Here is a 17,174-nt window from a genome sequence, read left to right on the forward strand (position 1 = left end):
TGCATTGTCTGGCCGAACCTTTGCATGTACACGTACTTCGATGTCCGATATAAAATGGAATTTCGAGAGGCGAACCTTTGACTGTTCACATATTCAGATGTCAGATGTAAAATGAACTGTCGAGTCGAATAGTTGTCTGTTCAAGTATTCAGATGTTCGATAAAAGATGTTCACGTATTTTCCTACTTAAAATACGATAGGCTGTCATCTCAGAACAAAGAAAATACACATGTCGTTCGATGTTGCAGCCTTTTCACACAATTTAAAAAAAAATTAAAAAAAAATCATATTTGTTTTAGATCTTGCTTTTTAAGGGGGTGTCTTGTTCTGGTTCAGATGCATAGTTGGTATCGTTTAACAACTTGATTACTGCGACTTTAAGATGGCTAAAGCAATAAAGGATCTGTGTTGTTCCTTTGTTTTAAGTTGTGGCTAATTTGAATAAAGGTTTAATGTCATGAAGTTACACACCATATCACTACTTTTCCTTTATTTGTTTAAAGAGCAAATTAATTAAACTGATATTTGATAAGTGCATTTAGTGAAATTAACGAGGCTTGAAATACGTTGTGAAGTTTGTTTAAATACCATTCATTGAATAGAACAAATATGTGTAAATCAAATGGCCACTAATATGTTACTTGTTTTACTATGAAGAAGTTGTAAAATTCAATTCACGCGAGATCGTTGGTTTTCGTCGAGAATATCATTCATATTAGTATAAAATATTTGCCACTGGACGAATTTAGCATAAATAAATGAAAGAACATTCAAAGCAACTCATTGTTATATTTATAAAGAAGTGAGTCTTGTGAAAAAATCATTATTTCAAGGGGTCCTCCATTTCTGTTATCTTTATTGTTTGGTCAACTACATTCTAGAAATAGTTCTTTTCTGTATTCAATATAATTGTCCGACATTCTTTAATGTTTAGTTTAAACATATTTATTTATAGTGGACTGGGAAACAAGTTTTGAAACTTATATTAATTTCTTTCCACTTTGCAGGTCCGAGTACTGCCTTGTAGCGGCATTTGCCTACTCTTTTTCGAAATCTACAAGGGTGTCTTTAACGTGCAAAAGATATGGTTCTCTCTTAACAAGGGCCAGCCATTTATCGTCTCTTCCGACGGACTATCATCGTTTCCTCAAGACCATACTCGCAAATGGTGTCAAGGGAATCGAACCAGGAACCTTTGTGTTAGTAGTCCGATGCACTAACCACTACACCACGGCTCTATCTTTAATGGTTATATATATTCTTTATATTTTAGCACTCATTTCAGTGGCGTAACTAGGTCATTTTTACGTTTACGCCCGAACATCGATGAGGGGCCGAAAGGCCCTATTGGGTCCAGGTCAATGAACCAGCTGGTAGTAGATATGGGGTGCGAAGCCTTCGGAAGTTTAAAAATTATAGAGAATGATCTATTCTCAATTTTTTATTTTTTGCCCAATTTTTCTATAATATGATTTTTTTGCCCATTATTCTCTATTCCGTAAACCCCACCAACACCCTCAACTATATACAGAAGTTTTAAATGATCTACAATGCATTTCTTATGTATGAGGGGGGGACAGGGGGTACCCTTCTCCCTTCTCCCACCCCTCTTCTCTTTTCTCCTACCCCCGTTCTCCTTTCTCCCATCAGAATAAAACATCTCCTTTTGAGATATTTTTTCTTGAAATATCAGATCATTTTTTAAAAGGAGAGATATTTTATTTTTTCTCCTTTCTCCAACTTTTTCTCCTTTCTCCCAGCCTTCCTCTCCTTTCTCCTTTCTCCCACCCCCTTTCTCCTACCCTCTTTCTCTCTGTCTCCCTTACCCCTGTCCCCCCCTCATGTATATTGCAGTTTATTTATTTTTAATAACATCGTATAAATACATGCATTACTACACTTCGTTCAATAAAAGGTAACGAAATTCGTTTAAGAATGATTTATAAATAAACTTATCATTGCCACATATCTATTCGCACTAGAACGTTTAAATCAAACCTTTGATTGATTGTAAACTAAGTTGTATGAAAATACTTTCATTTTTCACTCGTGTCACGCCTGAATGCGTCAGTTATTGAAATCTGTGATCGTTTGTGGCATTTAATTCGTGTATTGCCTTCACTGTATATATCAATAGTTAAAAGTTTATTGTAACTGCTGCATGTAAACAGGATACAAGGTATGTCGACTTTCATATTGTTATTATTATATGAATAATTTTTTTCTATAACATTTATAAAATTTATGCTTTTTTTTACTGTTTGGTATTTATTTCATTAATGGTATGTTGTTTACATTTATTAATTTCCGTTTCATTTTTCAATTAGAAAATCAAGCATGGTTTATTGTTTTATATTCATGTAGCAAGTTGAAAAGATATATTTAAATCCCCAAAAAAATGTCAATTTTTAATTAATTGACATAGTCGAGTTCTCTTGTTTTTGTTAAAACTGTACAACAATTTCGAGTTAAAAGTATACACCATTATCGCATTTACATATAAAGTTAGAGAGGTTAGAGGTGGGTGTTGTTTACATTTTTATTATTTAACTGATATTTTTCATCTTATTTCTTTTCTTTTCTATTTTATTTAAGTTTTGTTGATGAAAAACAATAACAAATAACTTTAATTTTTTACTATAAAAAGTTGAAATATACTTTAACTTTAATACCTGTAATCCAGTGGTTGTCGTTTGTTTATGTGTTAAATATTTGTTTTTCGTTCATTTTTTTTTTACATAAATAAGGCCGTTAGTTTTCTCGCTTGAATTGTTTTACATTGTCTTATCGGGGCCTTTTATAGCTGACTATATGCGGTATGGGCTTTGCTCATTGTTGAAGGCCGTACGGTGACCTTTAATTGTTAATGTTTGTGTCATTTTGGTCTTTTGTGAATAGTTGTCTCATTGGCAATCATACCACATCTTCTTTTTTTATAGTTAAATCATTTGAATCAGAACCGTAAACTATTAAGTGCCAGTCTTTGTAAGAATCAGGCAATTTAGGTAAAAAGCAAAACATGATCAGAAAAAACCCACCAAGCTAATCATACTATTTAATACTTACCATCATCCTGAGTTAAAAAGTATTAGTCTTTCGTTTGTGTGTGTCTGGTAATATCAAATAACTTGGTTAGAAAATTGGTTAGAATGATAGCAAATTACCTCCCCTTATTCGTTAATTTCTAGTGAATTTTAACCAAATTGTATCTTCTATTACCAGAACAGAAAACAGAAATGAATGTTATTTTTGTGCATAACTACTTATTATGAACATCGTTCTGTATATGCATGAAATATTTGCCACTGGACGTTAAGCAAACAACAATCAATCAATCATATTATAAACTAAAATCAACATATAGAACTATAAAATAATAAAAACAAAAAAGCAGCTAGTAAGAAGGGTCGATTATTTCCATGCTAAAAAAACTGAAAAAGGAACAGATTCGTTTGGAAGTCGGCAGAGAAAGGAGAGAAAACCCGTGGCTGGTCCAGGGAGAGTTGTCAGGGGTTTGTACCTCCCTTTTAACGATCAGCGCATTTAAATGGGAACAAATGATTGGAACCAATTCTTAATCCTGGGTTGGAAACCCTCTCTTTAAAAATGGCTGGATCCACTCCTGAAACTTTCAGTGCTGTCTCTCTCGCTTTTTAACGGATAATAAAAAAAAGAAAATAGATGAATCATGTAAATCTTGGTTTCCGAAAGTATTTGCCGGCGAGCCAAATTATATTTTTTCAAACTGTTTATGATACCACCCTTTTTATGCTTAATTTATTTCTTTCCAAATCTGAGACTTAATCATATACATTAAATCTACAAAATGTACATCGGTGTCTAAGACACAAGCATAATGTTTATGTGATATACAAAAATGCAATACCAGTGTTGTTACGTGTAGAAAACAGTTATACACTAATTGCTTTTTTATGCAAATTAAGCAATTGGAAAATTACTCTGACTGTATCATATGCATTATACCTACCAAATGCACATCTGTCAACTGTATCTAAGGAACCAGCAATATACAATAATGCAATACCGGTGTTGTTACGTGTAGATAATAGTTGTAAATAACTTGCTCTTTTATGCAAATTAAGTAATTAGAAAATGTAAGTTTCATAGACATAACGGGATTACATCACACCATTAACGGAGCAGACGATCAGGAAAAATAATTTGAATTTAAATTACGATTTGAAATAAATGATTACTTCACGTTACTCTCACCGGCTCATTAATATTTCATTAAACCACTATATAATCTGTTTCCGTCTCAAATGGCAATGTAACATATCAGACCACGTGATCCAACACGTATAATGATGGTTATAAATGCATTCTCATGAAATCAATCAAAATATATTAGTTAATAATGTATCATAAAATGTTTGATCTATGCCTATGCGGCATGCGTGTACCATGTCGAGTCTGTTATATGTGACTGTACTCTACATTATAAATTTTGCTCATTCTTGAACTGAGACCAATACGTGCTTGAATCGTCTAAACTAAAAACTATTGTCACGAGACCCCACTGTCCCCATCTAAAAAATAACAAATATTCAATTATTTGGAATTCCTTGGCGGTAACGCTTACGAACCACAATTTCGCGATCGGTAATGAAACAAAACTTTTTATCCCTTGCAACGAAAAAATAAACCAACCACATAGCCAACGGGTAAAATTTAAAATGACACTTCATGAATAAAAGCAGTGGATTTGAATATCTGTCAAAAAATCAAAAACAAGGAGCAGCGAACATCTTTAGATGAAAATATCGAATTATCATTTGCATTGAACCAAATTTTGCACAGACAACTTTAAATGAGATTGATTAAGTATTGTAAAACTAAATTTTAATATACTTTTAAAGGTAAACTTGTCTTGTAAAATTTTAATTTATTTTTATTGGTAGACTAGAAAAGTTGTTGCAGAGCACTTATAGGATTTTATTACAATTTGATATTCAATTTATTTCGGAATGAGGACTTTAAGTTATAGACGGTTACTTAGAAAAAGTACTTCACATACCTACGTAAAATATACCCACAGATACAACCTTGATAGATTCTAGTCAATATATAATAATAAAACTGACAAAAATAAACCAAAAATATACACATAAAATGCAAATAATGTAGAATTTATTTACACAACACTGTATTTAATTTTATATTTTTTGCATTAAGTACTTATAAAAACATTAACGACCCCCTTTGTTCTTTATTAACACTATAAATTTAAATACCTATAAACTATAAATTTAAAGTGTCAATTCGCCGTGACAAGTGCATATTTTAGTTTTGTAGAATAACTGCTAGCTTTGTTTACCCTTTTCACCTGTGTAAAATTTCTTTCATCTTTAATCAAACACCGATTTCCAACTTGTATAAATATGGTATTTAGATATTAGATGGTCTTGGTGGGACTACAGACTAAAGAATAATGGTAAAAAGTGCAGAAATAGAGAAAAGAACACGACCTTTAGAAAAAAAGAATGAATAATAAAGCATAGGATAGGGACTGCGAATAGCAGATATTTTTTGTTTATCAACGTTTTTCAATTATTTTTTTTTTGTATTTTCTATCTATGTGTTTAACATTATAACATTTTCAACGTTAGCATTACCATTTTTTTCACTATCAATGTGCAGTTTACTATCCGTTATCCGAATACACCACAAATATCGCACACAAGTTATTTCAAAACAATTATTGCATGACTGTGTAGTTGCAATGTAAGAAAAACATTAATAAACAACAAATATATCTGCTAACCAAGTCCCTGTGGAATATTGGGGTGTTAAAATATAACGAAATTATAGAATAATGGGCAAAATATACAAAGACATGAGGAAATCCCCATCATGCCCCTCTTATCGGATATCACCAACAGTTTGTTTCTTCTATGACCTGTATTTACAAGTTGAAATGTATGTCTTTTTATATCTCATATGTCAATTCAACGGTGAACTAGATTGATCTTTAATGGCGTGAAAGTAACACACAAACAACCTTTATATGGGTAGTAAGCTGAGATTGGCCCTGCTGTTCCCCTCTGACGATTTGTCAACTGTGAATGAAGGCCTGGTTAGGATAAGCAGATACAACACAATGGGCAAATAAACAAAAGAACAGTCAGGAAAAAAAAAGAAAATGATGATTTGAAGAATTAAAGAAATGCAGGCATCCTCTCGATCCTCGTGTATGATTAAAACTATTTCTTTGAGCATTGTATGATTTCAACTTTCTTAACCTAGCAAGTTATGATGGCAAACCATATACTCGAGATGCCTATATTTATTACACCATGTATTTCATTGATATCTTTAAACGGCTTGTAATAAATATCTAATTTTCTGGATGTTGCTATTATAAAAATAAGAAGATGTGTAATGATTTGTGACAGCTGTCTACAAGAGACCAATTGGCATAGGAATGAACAACTAAAGGCCGCCACCATATACAAATTTCCACAATGAGTCAAACCCATACGACATAGTTAAGCTATAAAAGGCTCTGAAATGCAAATTGTACTATTTGTACGTTCCAATCTTCCTTAATCATGTTATCACATAATGACATGTTGATACAGTTGTACGCCGTTTTTTGCAATCAAATTGTAAAATGCAGATGTTATCACATAATATGAAAGCTACTATGAGATAGGGTTATTTTCAGATTCCAATTATTAATCTCAGAGGAGTTAAACGTGTCGCAGTTGTCTAAATCGTGGCATAATTTAAAATGGACCAATATAAACAAGATTAATTTTTTTCAAGCGTAAAAGTGACAAGCAGAGAATCTATATTGGAAAGTCACCTGGGAGTTTTATCTGCTGTTTGTCTTTCAGATATATGCAGATTTTGTATTACACGAAGTATGCGAACTGATGTGCTATAAATATGGATAATCTATGTAGATCATGCAGGGAACTTAATGTCCTTTTTCTCGCTTGGTTAACATTGACATATTTATTTATTCCGATATGTTTTCACTTGAATACTGATATTTTATGTGTATTACAATACGAACATTCCGGTACAGTCCTTGATTTGTCTATGTTAAATATGTTAGATAGGCGTTTGTCTAGACCCAACACTTTCACTAAAATTAATTTGGCTCGTTTAATTTTCATAAAATTTTGTGAATGTATTAACTTTGAACCTTTAACAAAAATATTAAAATATCAAAAACTTTGAACCAACCGTTTTGTCAGAAAAAATACACTGGTTATATAGGAGTTTGACAAACGCCAACTTTGATCAGTGAGAAGCTTAATATTCCCTTTACAATACAACGTAATTAAAACGGTTAGCTGACTTTACAGAGTTATCTCCCTGTAGTGTTAGGTACCACCATAAACTCTAAATCGTCTTAAGGATGTAGTCAGGGGAATTTATAAAAAATATAAATTCAAAATCGATGCTTTAATTGAGAAGCGCAAAAGTTCAGTAGCAAAATAAGCTAAAAACATTGATGCTTTAATTCAGAAGCGCAAATTATTAAGTAACAACATAAGCTAAAAACAATGATGCTTCAATTCAGAAGCGCAATAGTTATGTAGCAAAATATGCTAAAAACATTGATGCTTTAATTCAGAAGCGCAATAGTTAAGCAGCAAAAAAAGATAAAAACATTGATGCTTTAATTCAGAAGCGCAATAGTTAAGCAGCAAAATAAGCTAAAAACATTGATGCTTTAATTCAGAAGCGCAATGGTTAAGCAGCAAAATGAGCTAAAAACATTGATGCTTTAATTGAGAAGTGCAATAGTTAAGTAGCAAAATAAGCTAAAAACATTGATGCTTTAATTCAGAAGCGCAATAGTTAAGTAGCAACATAAGCTAAAACATTGATGCTTTAATTGAGAAGCGCAATAGTTAAGTAGCAAAATAAGCTAAAAACATTGATGCTTTAATTGAGAAGCGCAATAGTTAAGTAGCAAAATAAGCTAAAAACATTGATGCTTTAATTGAGAAGCGCAATAGTTAAGAACCACCATAAACTCTAAATCGTCTTAAGGATGTAGTCAGTGGAATTTATAAAAAATATAAATTCAAAATCGATGCTTTAATTGAGAAGCGCAAAAGTTCAGTAGCAAAATAAGCTAAAAACATTGATGCTTTTATTCAGAAGCGCAATAGTTAAGTAGCAAAATAAGCTTAAAACATTGATAGGTTATGGAACTTCTGTTCGACATTTTTTATAAATGAGGGGAACAGGCTGACTGGGAGTTTTACCTTATGTTTATCTTTTATAAGAAATACATGTACGGATGTTGTTTGATTTGAAAATGGTGTTACAAATTGTCGAAACTATTTTGAATTAAGAAATCTCCTTCGTTCATAGCTCTGTTTTATTCATGGTTTAGTGTTTCAATTGGTCCTTTTTGTTGGTTTTAACATTTAGTAACTGAGACTGAGTTACAGGCTTCTAAACCGTTCTAAATTTAAAATGCAGAATGATGGTCTTGACAATACTGTTATAATTTTGCAACAGGCAACGGAAACGACATACTTTGCCTAATCATAGTATTCTTTATCAAATTTTGACCTAGTTGCGTAATAATACATCCATGGAAAATATTTACCACATAGCACACGGTTTTTTGTCGGACACGAAAATTCGGTTTACATATAAGCATATCCGTATACTATATTTACACGTTGGTTGAGTTTTTAGTGCGAACTCAAACTTTAACCCTTTTTTGAATACAGTTGTCATTTAATTTATTGCGAAGTTCAAAGATATTTGAACTCATGTTACAAACTTTCCTTTTAAATCTTTTCAAAATCAATTCATACCGTTTACAGTACATAAATAAAATATCAATATCTAAAATATTCAAGTTATATGATATATACTTCTTTTATTACAGTGCACAATTTAAATATCGGTTAATGGCTAAACTGACACATGTATTACATAGATTGAATGTTATTTTGTTTTCAAGATGCAAAATCTTTCGTGTGTTTAAAAAAAAATAATTATACTATTAGTAATAATAAATCAGGAATTGTGAGAGAAAAAAAGTGCTATCATCGTTGTGTGTGAAATTTAATGTTGCAGTAGATAAACTCGGGGTCGAAATTTATTTCTTTTCACTCTTTTATGGGGGTACCATATTTGGATTTTTCTCAGTATCGCATCACGTACTATTGTTATGTCAAAATACTTTCTGCTCTACGATGTTCTAGTTAAATTTCAACTCTTGATTTATAGTATTACCAAATCATTGTAATTGCCTGTCTTTCCTATCAAATAATTGTTCAGCCTAAGTAAGATGAAATTGAGAATGGAAATGAGGAATGTGTTAGAAGAAAACAACACGACCAATCTATAGAAAACAGCCGTAAGCCAACAATGGGTCTTCAACACAGCGAGAAAATGCACAAAGAGTGGGGCTTCAGCTGTCCCTCAACAAATTGTTTTCTAGTTAAGGGAAAATGGACGTCACACTAAACTTCAAAACATATAAATGAAGTTAAACAAAATAAAAAAAACTGCCTTAGACTAACAAACCCCAAGGGCTCCTAAATTTGGAGAGGTGCAAATATGCGGCGGGGTAAAACATTTTTTGTGAGATCACAAACCTGCCCTATAAATTGAGCCAATGTAGAACAATTAAACACACATCAATATATAGAATTAGATCGACAATTGCAAGATTTATTCGTGGAAAGTTCTACGTTAAACATTAGACTGGTTCCTTGGTTATTTGTTGGGTTTTGTCAGATGTACCATATATCGAATATCCGTATGTTGCAAAGGAGAGATTCTGTCTTATTTAACATAGGACTGGTTACCTGTCCTTTATCTGTTTGGCTCTGATCGATATAAGGATGTCTCAGGTACCGGTATGTTGCAAGGGAGAGAACTAGCCTACATTGAACATGTAGTTCAAATATAAGTCGGTTAATTATTGATAAAACGAGACTTAGTAAATATTAATTTGTATAAACAAGCAAACTCAATTCGACAGATTGTATGCATTAATTTAAACTTTATTGTCAATTATACAATCAAGTTGTAAGGTTCTTTTAATTTCAACAAGTAGAAATACAGTAATACACAATTAAAGTGAACAATACCAATTTATTACTTATACGATCTTCGTTTTTATAAAAGGTTCCGCAGGGGTTGCATTTTACAAATAATAAATGTCTTTTAACATAAATATGTAGCATATTTTTTTCTCCCAAAATTATCCTCTTGTTTCTTCTATCGATAATTTTGTCTTTACCTCTTCTCTTTTCTGTTTTTTTTGTATCTTTAAATTTAAATGTTGACACTCTTGTTTGACATTTCTATTGTGTCTAATTTATCTCCCCTCGTGAACCTCTTTTGGGTTGCTATTGACAAGACAAGATGCCATGATTCAATTTTCACGATTTCATTTTTATTGATAAAATAAATTTACATAGCCACACACAATATTAGATTAATCAAACAAATCTGTTATGTTGTTATGTGTTTATTCTGATGGCGGCTTTGAACCATTTAAAGGTTTAAACAATAGGAATTATATATCGTTTAACTATCATTTTTCTCACTAAAGGATTCTGGGTACCGCACTGTTTATACACGGTAAGTGCAACATTGCAAGATAAACACAGAACTTAAAATATTATTAAAATCGAATGTGATTTTAGCGTTGACTGTACATTTTTGTTCTTGTATATCGAGTTTCGTAAAAATGTTAAATGATATTTAAGTGGTGGGTAATGTTATTTTCTAATTATATATGCATTGTTATATACCTCTATTTGGTATTTCTGGTTACCGGAAATGTAGGACTTAATTTAGCCTGTTTATTCTATTATACTGGACTGTTTCCTTTTTTTATGCTTGTCGTCGGCGAACAGTTAGTGTCGTCTGCCATACATGTGTTTAATAAAATGGCAGTAAAATAAAATTAGCTTAGTGAAAACAACAGCAGGAGTAGACAAACAAAACTTTAATGGTAACGTGACGTTTACTGGTTAAAACAATGAGTTTCATTAAAGCTGTATAAGGGTTAAAAAAAAGGGGGGTAATTCATTATCGACTTTTTTTTTAAATCAAAATATATACAACAGTGGACTTCTATAAAGTTCGATACCACCACCTTTGAAAAAAATAGGTGTACGGTTTTTACAATGAGAAGGAGACATCTAGTACCTCCCTTTTTAAAGAAAGTAACGTGAACGAGTTAAACAAACTGGCCTCTCCTCAAACGGTAAGACAGGCCATTTTTTTTATTTATTTCTTCACCAAAAGAGTTGACTGGTATACATATCGTATTCTAAGGGATCCATTTGCCCGTCAGATTTTAACAGTACAAAGCTTCATTGTTAAATGTTTCCCATGCAGTGGCAAATCAAATTTCCTACTGTCATCCCATTTGACTCCCATTAAAGGACCCGTGTGCTGTATGACAGGTAATTTGTCCTTGTTCTAGCGGAATATGCATGAAATAACAGTCACTGGGCATAAATAAGACAACATTATGAAATGTATGCAATCATTGAAAAACATAGGGTTACAACTGGTTTAACTTCGCCATTGAGAATGTACCCTTTATAGTGCAACTTGAGCCTTTTCCCCCGTTCGTTCTTCTAACGATATAAAGAACGCAATTTAAATTATCTGTAACAAGTGTTCTACGTTCAATAATGGAGAAGAGTAACTCGTTAATTTTATTTTAAAAACAAATGCAAAAAAGAACCATCAAGATAATGATATTTCAATGTTTTTTTTCATCGCGTCCTATACGCACTACCAATGAATTAATGTTGCGTTGCTATTCTGGATTAAAAATTGGACTCAGTATATGTTTCGTTTCGTATGCAAAACAATGTAATGCGTGTTACGAGTTATTCGTACCTTTTCAACAAGAACATGGTCAACACGAAGGGTGTGACCAATGAAATAGGAACTGAGTATCCTACTGGTCCATTTTATTTCAATGGTGTTCGGTATTTTTGTTCATGTTTTTATGCTAATTACAAGATGATCAAGTCAAAATATACTTATTATAATAAAAAATCATTTACTTATTTCTTATTCTTGTATTTTTAAATCACTTCTAAGTCATGCGTAATAATTTATGGGTCACTTTCAATGGGTGGTGTTGAAATTTAAAAGGATAAGTCCATTAAATCAAAACAAATAAACACACCACATAGTTTGTCTAATACTATAATACGATGACGTTAAACGTTGTCCGCGGAGTTAATAGGTTATTACCCCTCATATTTGATTTTTCTCATTTATTTCTGACCGTTATTTATGTATTTACTTATTTTAAAATGTATATAAACTTGTAAAAGAGTCTGTCCAGTAATATTTTTAACAAGAGACTATTACTAAGGTAAGACTTTACACTAGAATATTACTTTCTGTCAAAGCTATTTTTTCTTCGCTCAGCCTCTGATCCAACTTGCTGTAAGTTATTTGCATATAATGTATTATATATTTGACCTCATGTTACACGTTTATATGTGTGTGAGTGTTTTCTAATAAATCGTAAATCGTGGTAAGTTTTTGGTAGTTTCTGTAAATGTGAAAGAGATTCTTTTTAAAAAAATCTTTGTAAAATTATAATTGAAAAACAATCATTTTTCATTTTGTTGAGCCTAAGTTATAAGTACAGCGTACGTCCTAAATCGTTATTCTGAAACAAATATTTTATACTTTTTGATAACAGTATAAAAAATAAAATATTGTGTTCAATATAGCGGGACGAGCAAACTAAGGAATAGTTAAGGGTATGGGAAAAGAACAAGTGACTTCTATTTCAATTCCAATTTATTACATACTTCTCCTGTTAATTTTAATAGATTGTTATTTATTCGTGGGTTTAAGGATAAATGAATGCTATCGAATTAATTAATATTAATATTTGATTGATTTTCGAAAATATTTATTTTTATGGTGAAATATTCAGTGCTTAAAATCTGATAAAAATGAAGAATGCATGCCCTGTTTCATATTATATATAACTATTTCATAATAGCAAAATTGATGTTCCATAAGCTTTCAATTTAGTAATATAAAGAGGAAATATTTTCCGATTCAAGTTAACTGTTCATTCCAACAGAATAGGATATGTCATTAATAATTCAGGTGATTTTGTTGTATAAATGGTAGATTTGATAGTTTATAAATATCGCGCAAGTTTATAAATATCGCGCAATGAAATGTGACGGTGGACTAATAAACTTTTCGAATTGATGATTTTAACAGTATATGAGTTTGTTTATTAAAATTTATGACGAAATTACCCTACAGTAGAGTGAAGATAAAATGACACAATTCAATACACGCGCATATAAAAATCAAAGTTACATGACAGCGTTGAGAAAACCATCCACCAGATTTCAAATGAAGTAGGTTGTTTGAATATGTATTTGTATTGCTTGTTTCCTTTCACGACATTGTTGAGCAAAATGGGCGATGTGCAAACGTCAAAATTAAGAGTGGTCTTTTAAAAGCGTTCTTGATCTCAAAGCCACAGGGGGAGCCGTGAGTGCTCCTCAATGAATAAAGCTTTTCGTGAAAGAAGAGGGGCAAACATTATTATTATTACGCCAAAAAAATGTTTTCGTCCCTTCTAAAGGACGAGTTTTGAATTATTTTGATACATGCGCACACCGGCAGATGTACCTTACTGAGGGTCTAGGTGCTTAGCATCAGAAACTGTAGGTGCCTAATTTCACATGACTTTAAAGAATGTCAGTCATCACTCAATGTTTATAAGCAGCAAATAAACTTTAACAGAAATCAAATTTTGTCAGAAAATAATCCCATTAGCATCCAAGTATTTCAACTGCTGTAATTGATTAATGGTTTTGTACATAATTGTTTTGTTTTGAAGTTCCTCAATGATTGCTCAATACTTCCACAAGCCGTTAAAAGCTCTAAAGGCATAATATCGACACTCTAAATTATTTTAAAAATTGATGTTTGTAAAACTGCTAAATGGTTTTAGCCAAACCGGAACATTAAATCAATATTTCAAATGACAATTAAAACACAGATAACGACATTCAAACTTCAAAGTCCCATTTGGAAAATGATCCGTGAAACCATTAACTTTATTAACCTGGTATCTTTCATTTAACATACAATAACAAAATGATGCTGTCACGAAGGCAATTATAAACCCTTTAACAATGTAACAGTTTAGCATGAAAACGATGTAGTCGTGGGTTGCCGATATAATATGACACGTACTTTTATTTCAAATCATTATGTTGCATTATGGGTATGGCACGATTTCAGATTTGAGATTTCATTTACATGTATATGGCACGCGGGAACCACATAAATGAGATAATCACAATTTTTCGGGGATAATGATAGATTATCGGTCGACCATTATAGATGTACGGCGTAAAGTATACTTTACGGTGGTAAATGCATTTACGAAATTATCGTCGACAATCTATCATTATCGATCATAAATGCATTAACAGTCGACAATCTATAATAAAGGAACGCGGGAAACACATTATTGGATAATAATAGTTTAACGGGCGATTCGTAAATGCATTTACGCCCTGCTTTAGATAGCAATTCATATGTACCCAATCACAATAGGTTATCGACAATGCTAATTAATTTCGTCCAATCATATCCATGGACTTGATGATTCCCTAGCTAGCTTCCTGTAGTAGCGAGTATACTATTAAAACTATAAGTGTCGCCAGTCTACTATGTCTTTGTTTAAATCAGTATAACAATTTAGAGATGCAGTGTGATATTGCCAATGATCATGAGACAATTATCTACTATATTTCAAATGACTCAAGTAGTTCTTTGTACTTTGAATGTGTATTTTTATGGTGGGTTTTGCTTTCATGACATCTTTAGGTTGTGCACTCGTCAAAATTAAGTGTGACTGTGTAGACTCGCACTTAATTTTGAACAATAGTTTTATAAATAAAATTAAATTAAAAAATTGATGGACTACATCCGATGATACTTTTGTTACATGAGGTCTCTTTTTCTTTAAGAGTACTCTTCCTGTGTGATCAATGTTAAAGTTCACAGATAACTTTTAATTTAATTTGTTCGAATGAAGAGTATCAAATATATTTCAATATTAAATGAAAATCTCTCGTTTGATCTTTACTCAAGTTATATCAAATGGATACAGATAAGGGGCTGAAAATTCATAATTATCTTTTGAAATAGTGCGTCATTGTATAACATTAATGTGTCAAACTGGGCTGGAAAACTTTCTCTGTTATGAATTGCCTATGATGTATTTAAGTGTCGGCTGAAGAGAAGCATAGAAATTCTATTTTTGAATATGATTTGTAATGCTTTTAAACCCTACTGACATTTTAAATCTCTTTATTAGATCTATAAAATGAACATTTTTAATAGATTTTAATATTTTATTATGTACAAGTTGGTATGTCGTGTATAGCGACCGAGTAGTACTTGAAAGCATTTCAACAGTATTGTAAATTTTGATTTTCAATTGTAATACTGTCTATAGATTTAGCAAATGGCTACTTGAAATGACATTAAACGTAGAAAAAATAGATCACATGTGTTTTTTGGTTTTGTTGTTATTGTTTTGGTATACATACCCGTCGATCTTAAAAATTTACAAGGGCTTAGCGGAAAGAAGGTGTTTGAGAAAATAAAAAATACATAGAACAAAAATGGTTTCACACTGAGACTGGAGTTACAAAGATATTTCCATTTTAATTTTGCGTCGAGTACAAAATCCGAGCCCTCTCCCCCACAAGATAAAAGAAGATGTAAGCTCGATTGTATTTAATCCGTAGTTGTATATACTTCCGCGAGTATCGAATTGCTGTCTAATCAAGAGAAGTAGAATCCACTTTTACATTTCATATCGTCGATTATTTATTTTTTTCAATTATACAATGTACTGCAGTTACACTTAAATTAAATGACATCAATTCACGGTACGGAAAGGGCAAACTGAGATATGATCGCTACGGAGAAACAAATCGATAAAACAGTTCTGTCGGGTACAATTTTGAACTAGAGGCTGTGTCGCTCACCTTGGTCTATGTGAATATTAAACAAAAGGAAGCAGATGGATTCATGACAAAATTGTGTTTTGGTGATGGTGATGTGTTTGTACATCTAAATTTACTTGCTGCTTACAATTATCTCTATCTATAATGAACTTGGCCCAGTAGTTTATGTGGAAACTCTTAGTAAAAAATTACAAATTTTATGAAAATAATTAAAAATTGATTATAAAGGACAATAACTCCTTAGGGGGTCAATTGACCATTTTAGTCATGTTTGACTTATTTGTAAATCTTACTTTGCTGAACATTGTTGCTGTTTACAGTGTATCTCTATCTATAATAATATTCAAGATAATAACCAAAAACAGCAAAATTTCCTTAAAATTACCAATTTAGGGGCAGTAACCCACCGACGGATTGTCTGATTCATCTGAAAATTTCAGGGCAGATAGATTTTGACCTGATAAATAATTTTTCTTCATGTTAGATTTGCTCTAAATGCTTTGATTTTTCAGTTATATTATTAAGCCAAAGACTGCATTTTACCCCTATGTTCTATTTTAGCCGTGGCGGCCATCTTGGTTGGATAGCCGGGTCACCGGACACATTTTTCAAACTACCTACCCCAAAGATGATTGTGGCCCAGTTTGAATTAATTTAGCCCAGTAGTTTCAGAGGAGAACATTTTTGTGAAAGATTTCTAAGATTTACGAAAAATGGTTAAAAATTGACCACAAAGGGCAATAACTCCTTAAGGGGCCAACTGACCATTTCGGTCATGTTGACTTATTTGTAAATCTTACTTTGCTGAACATTATTGCAGTTTACAGTTTATCTCTATCTATAATTAAATATTCAAGATAATAACCAAAAACAGAATTTTTACCCCTATGTTCTATTTCTAGCCATGGTGGCCATTTTGGTTTGTTGGCCGGGTAACCGGACACATTTTTAAACTAGATATCCTAATGATGATTGTGGCCAAGTTTGGTTAAATTTGGCCCAGTAGTTTCAGAGGAGAAGATTTTTGTAAAAGTTAACGACGACGGACGACGACAGACGACGGACGACGCCGGACGCCGGACGCAAAGTGATGGGAAAAGCTCACTTGGCCCTTCGGGCCAGGTTAGCTAAAAAGGACACCTACATACTACAAATGCA

General features: G+C 32.0%; 1 protein-coding gene across 3 annotated transcripts in view; it reads left to right on the top strand.

Annotated features, from left to right (window-relative positions):
* Positions 1-2,062: 2,062 nt before the first annotated feature.
* The window catches only part of LOC134718874 (death domain-containing protein 1-like), a 42,233-nt gene continuing 27,121 nt past the window's right edge, over positions 2,063-17,174 (top strand). The window contains exon 1 of one of the 3 annotated variants that reach the window (XM_063581700.1): positions 2,063-2,179. The gene's annotated coding sequence lies outside the window, so the exon portion shown is untranslated. Of the gene's footprint in view, positions 2,180-10,460; positions 10,597-12,278; positions 12,362-17,174 lie in introns of those variants that run through there. The other 2 variants (XM_063581701.1, XM_063581702.1) reach the window with 2 other exon arrangements.

The sequence above is a fragment of the Mytilus trossulus genome, chromosome 5, assembly GCF_036588685.1.
Source record: "Mytilus trossulus isolate FHL-02 chromosome 5, PNRI_Mtr1.1.1.hap1, whole genome shotgun sequence".
Classification (NCBI taxonomy): Eukaryota; Metazoa; Mollusca; class Bivalvia; order Mytilida; family Mytilidae; genus Mytilus; species Mytilus trossulus.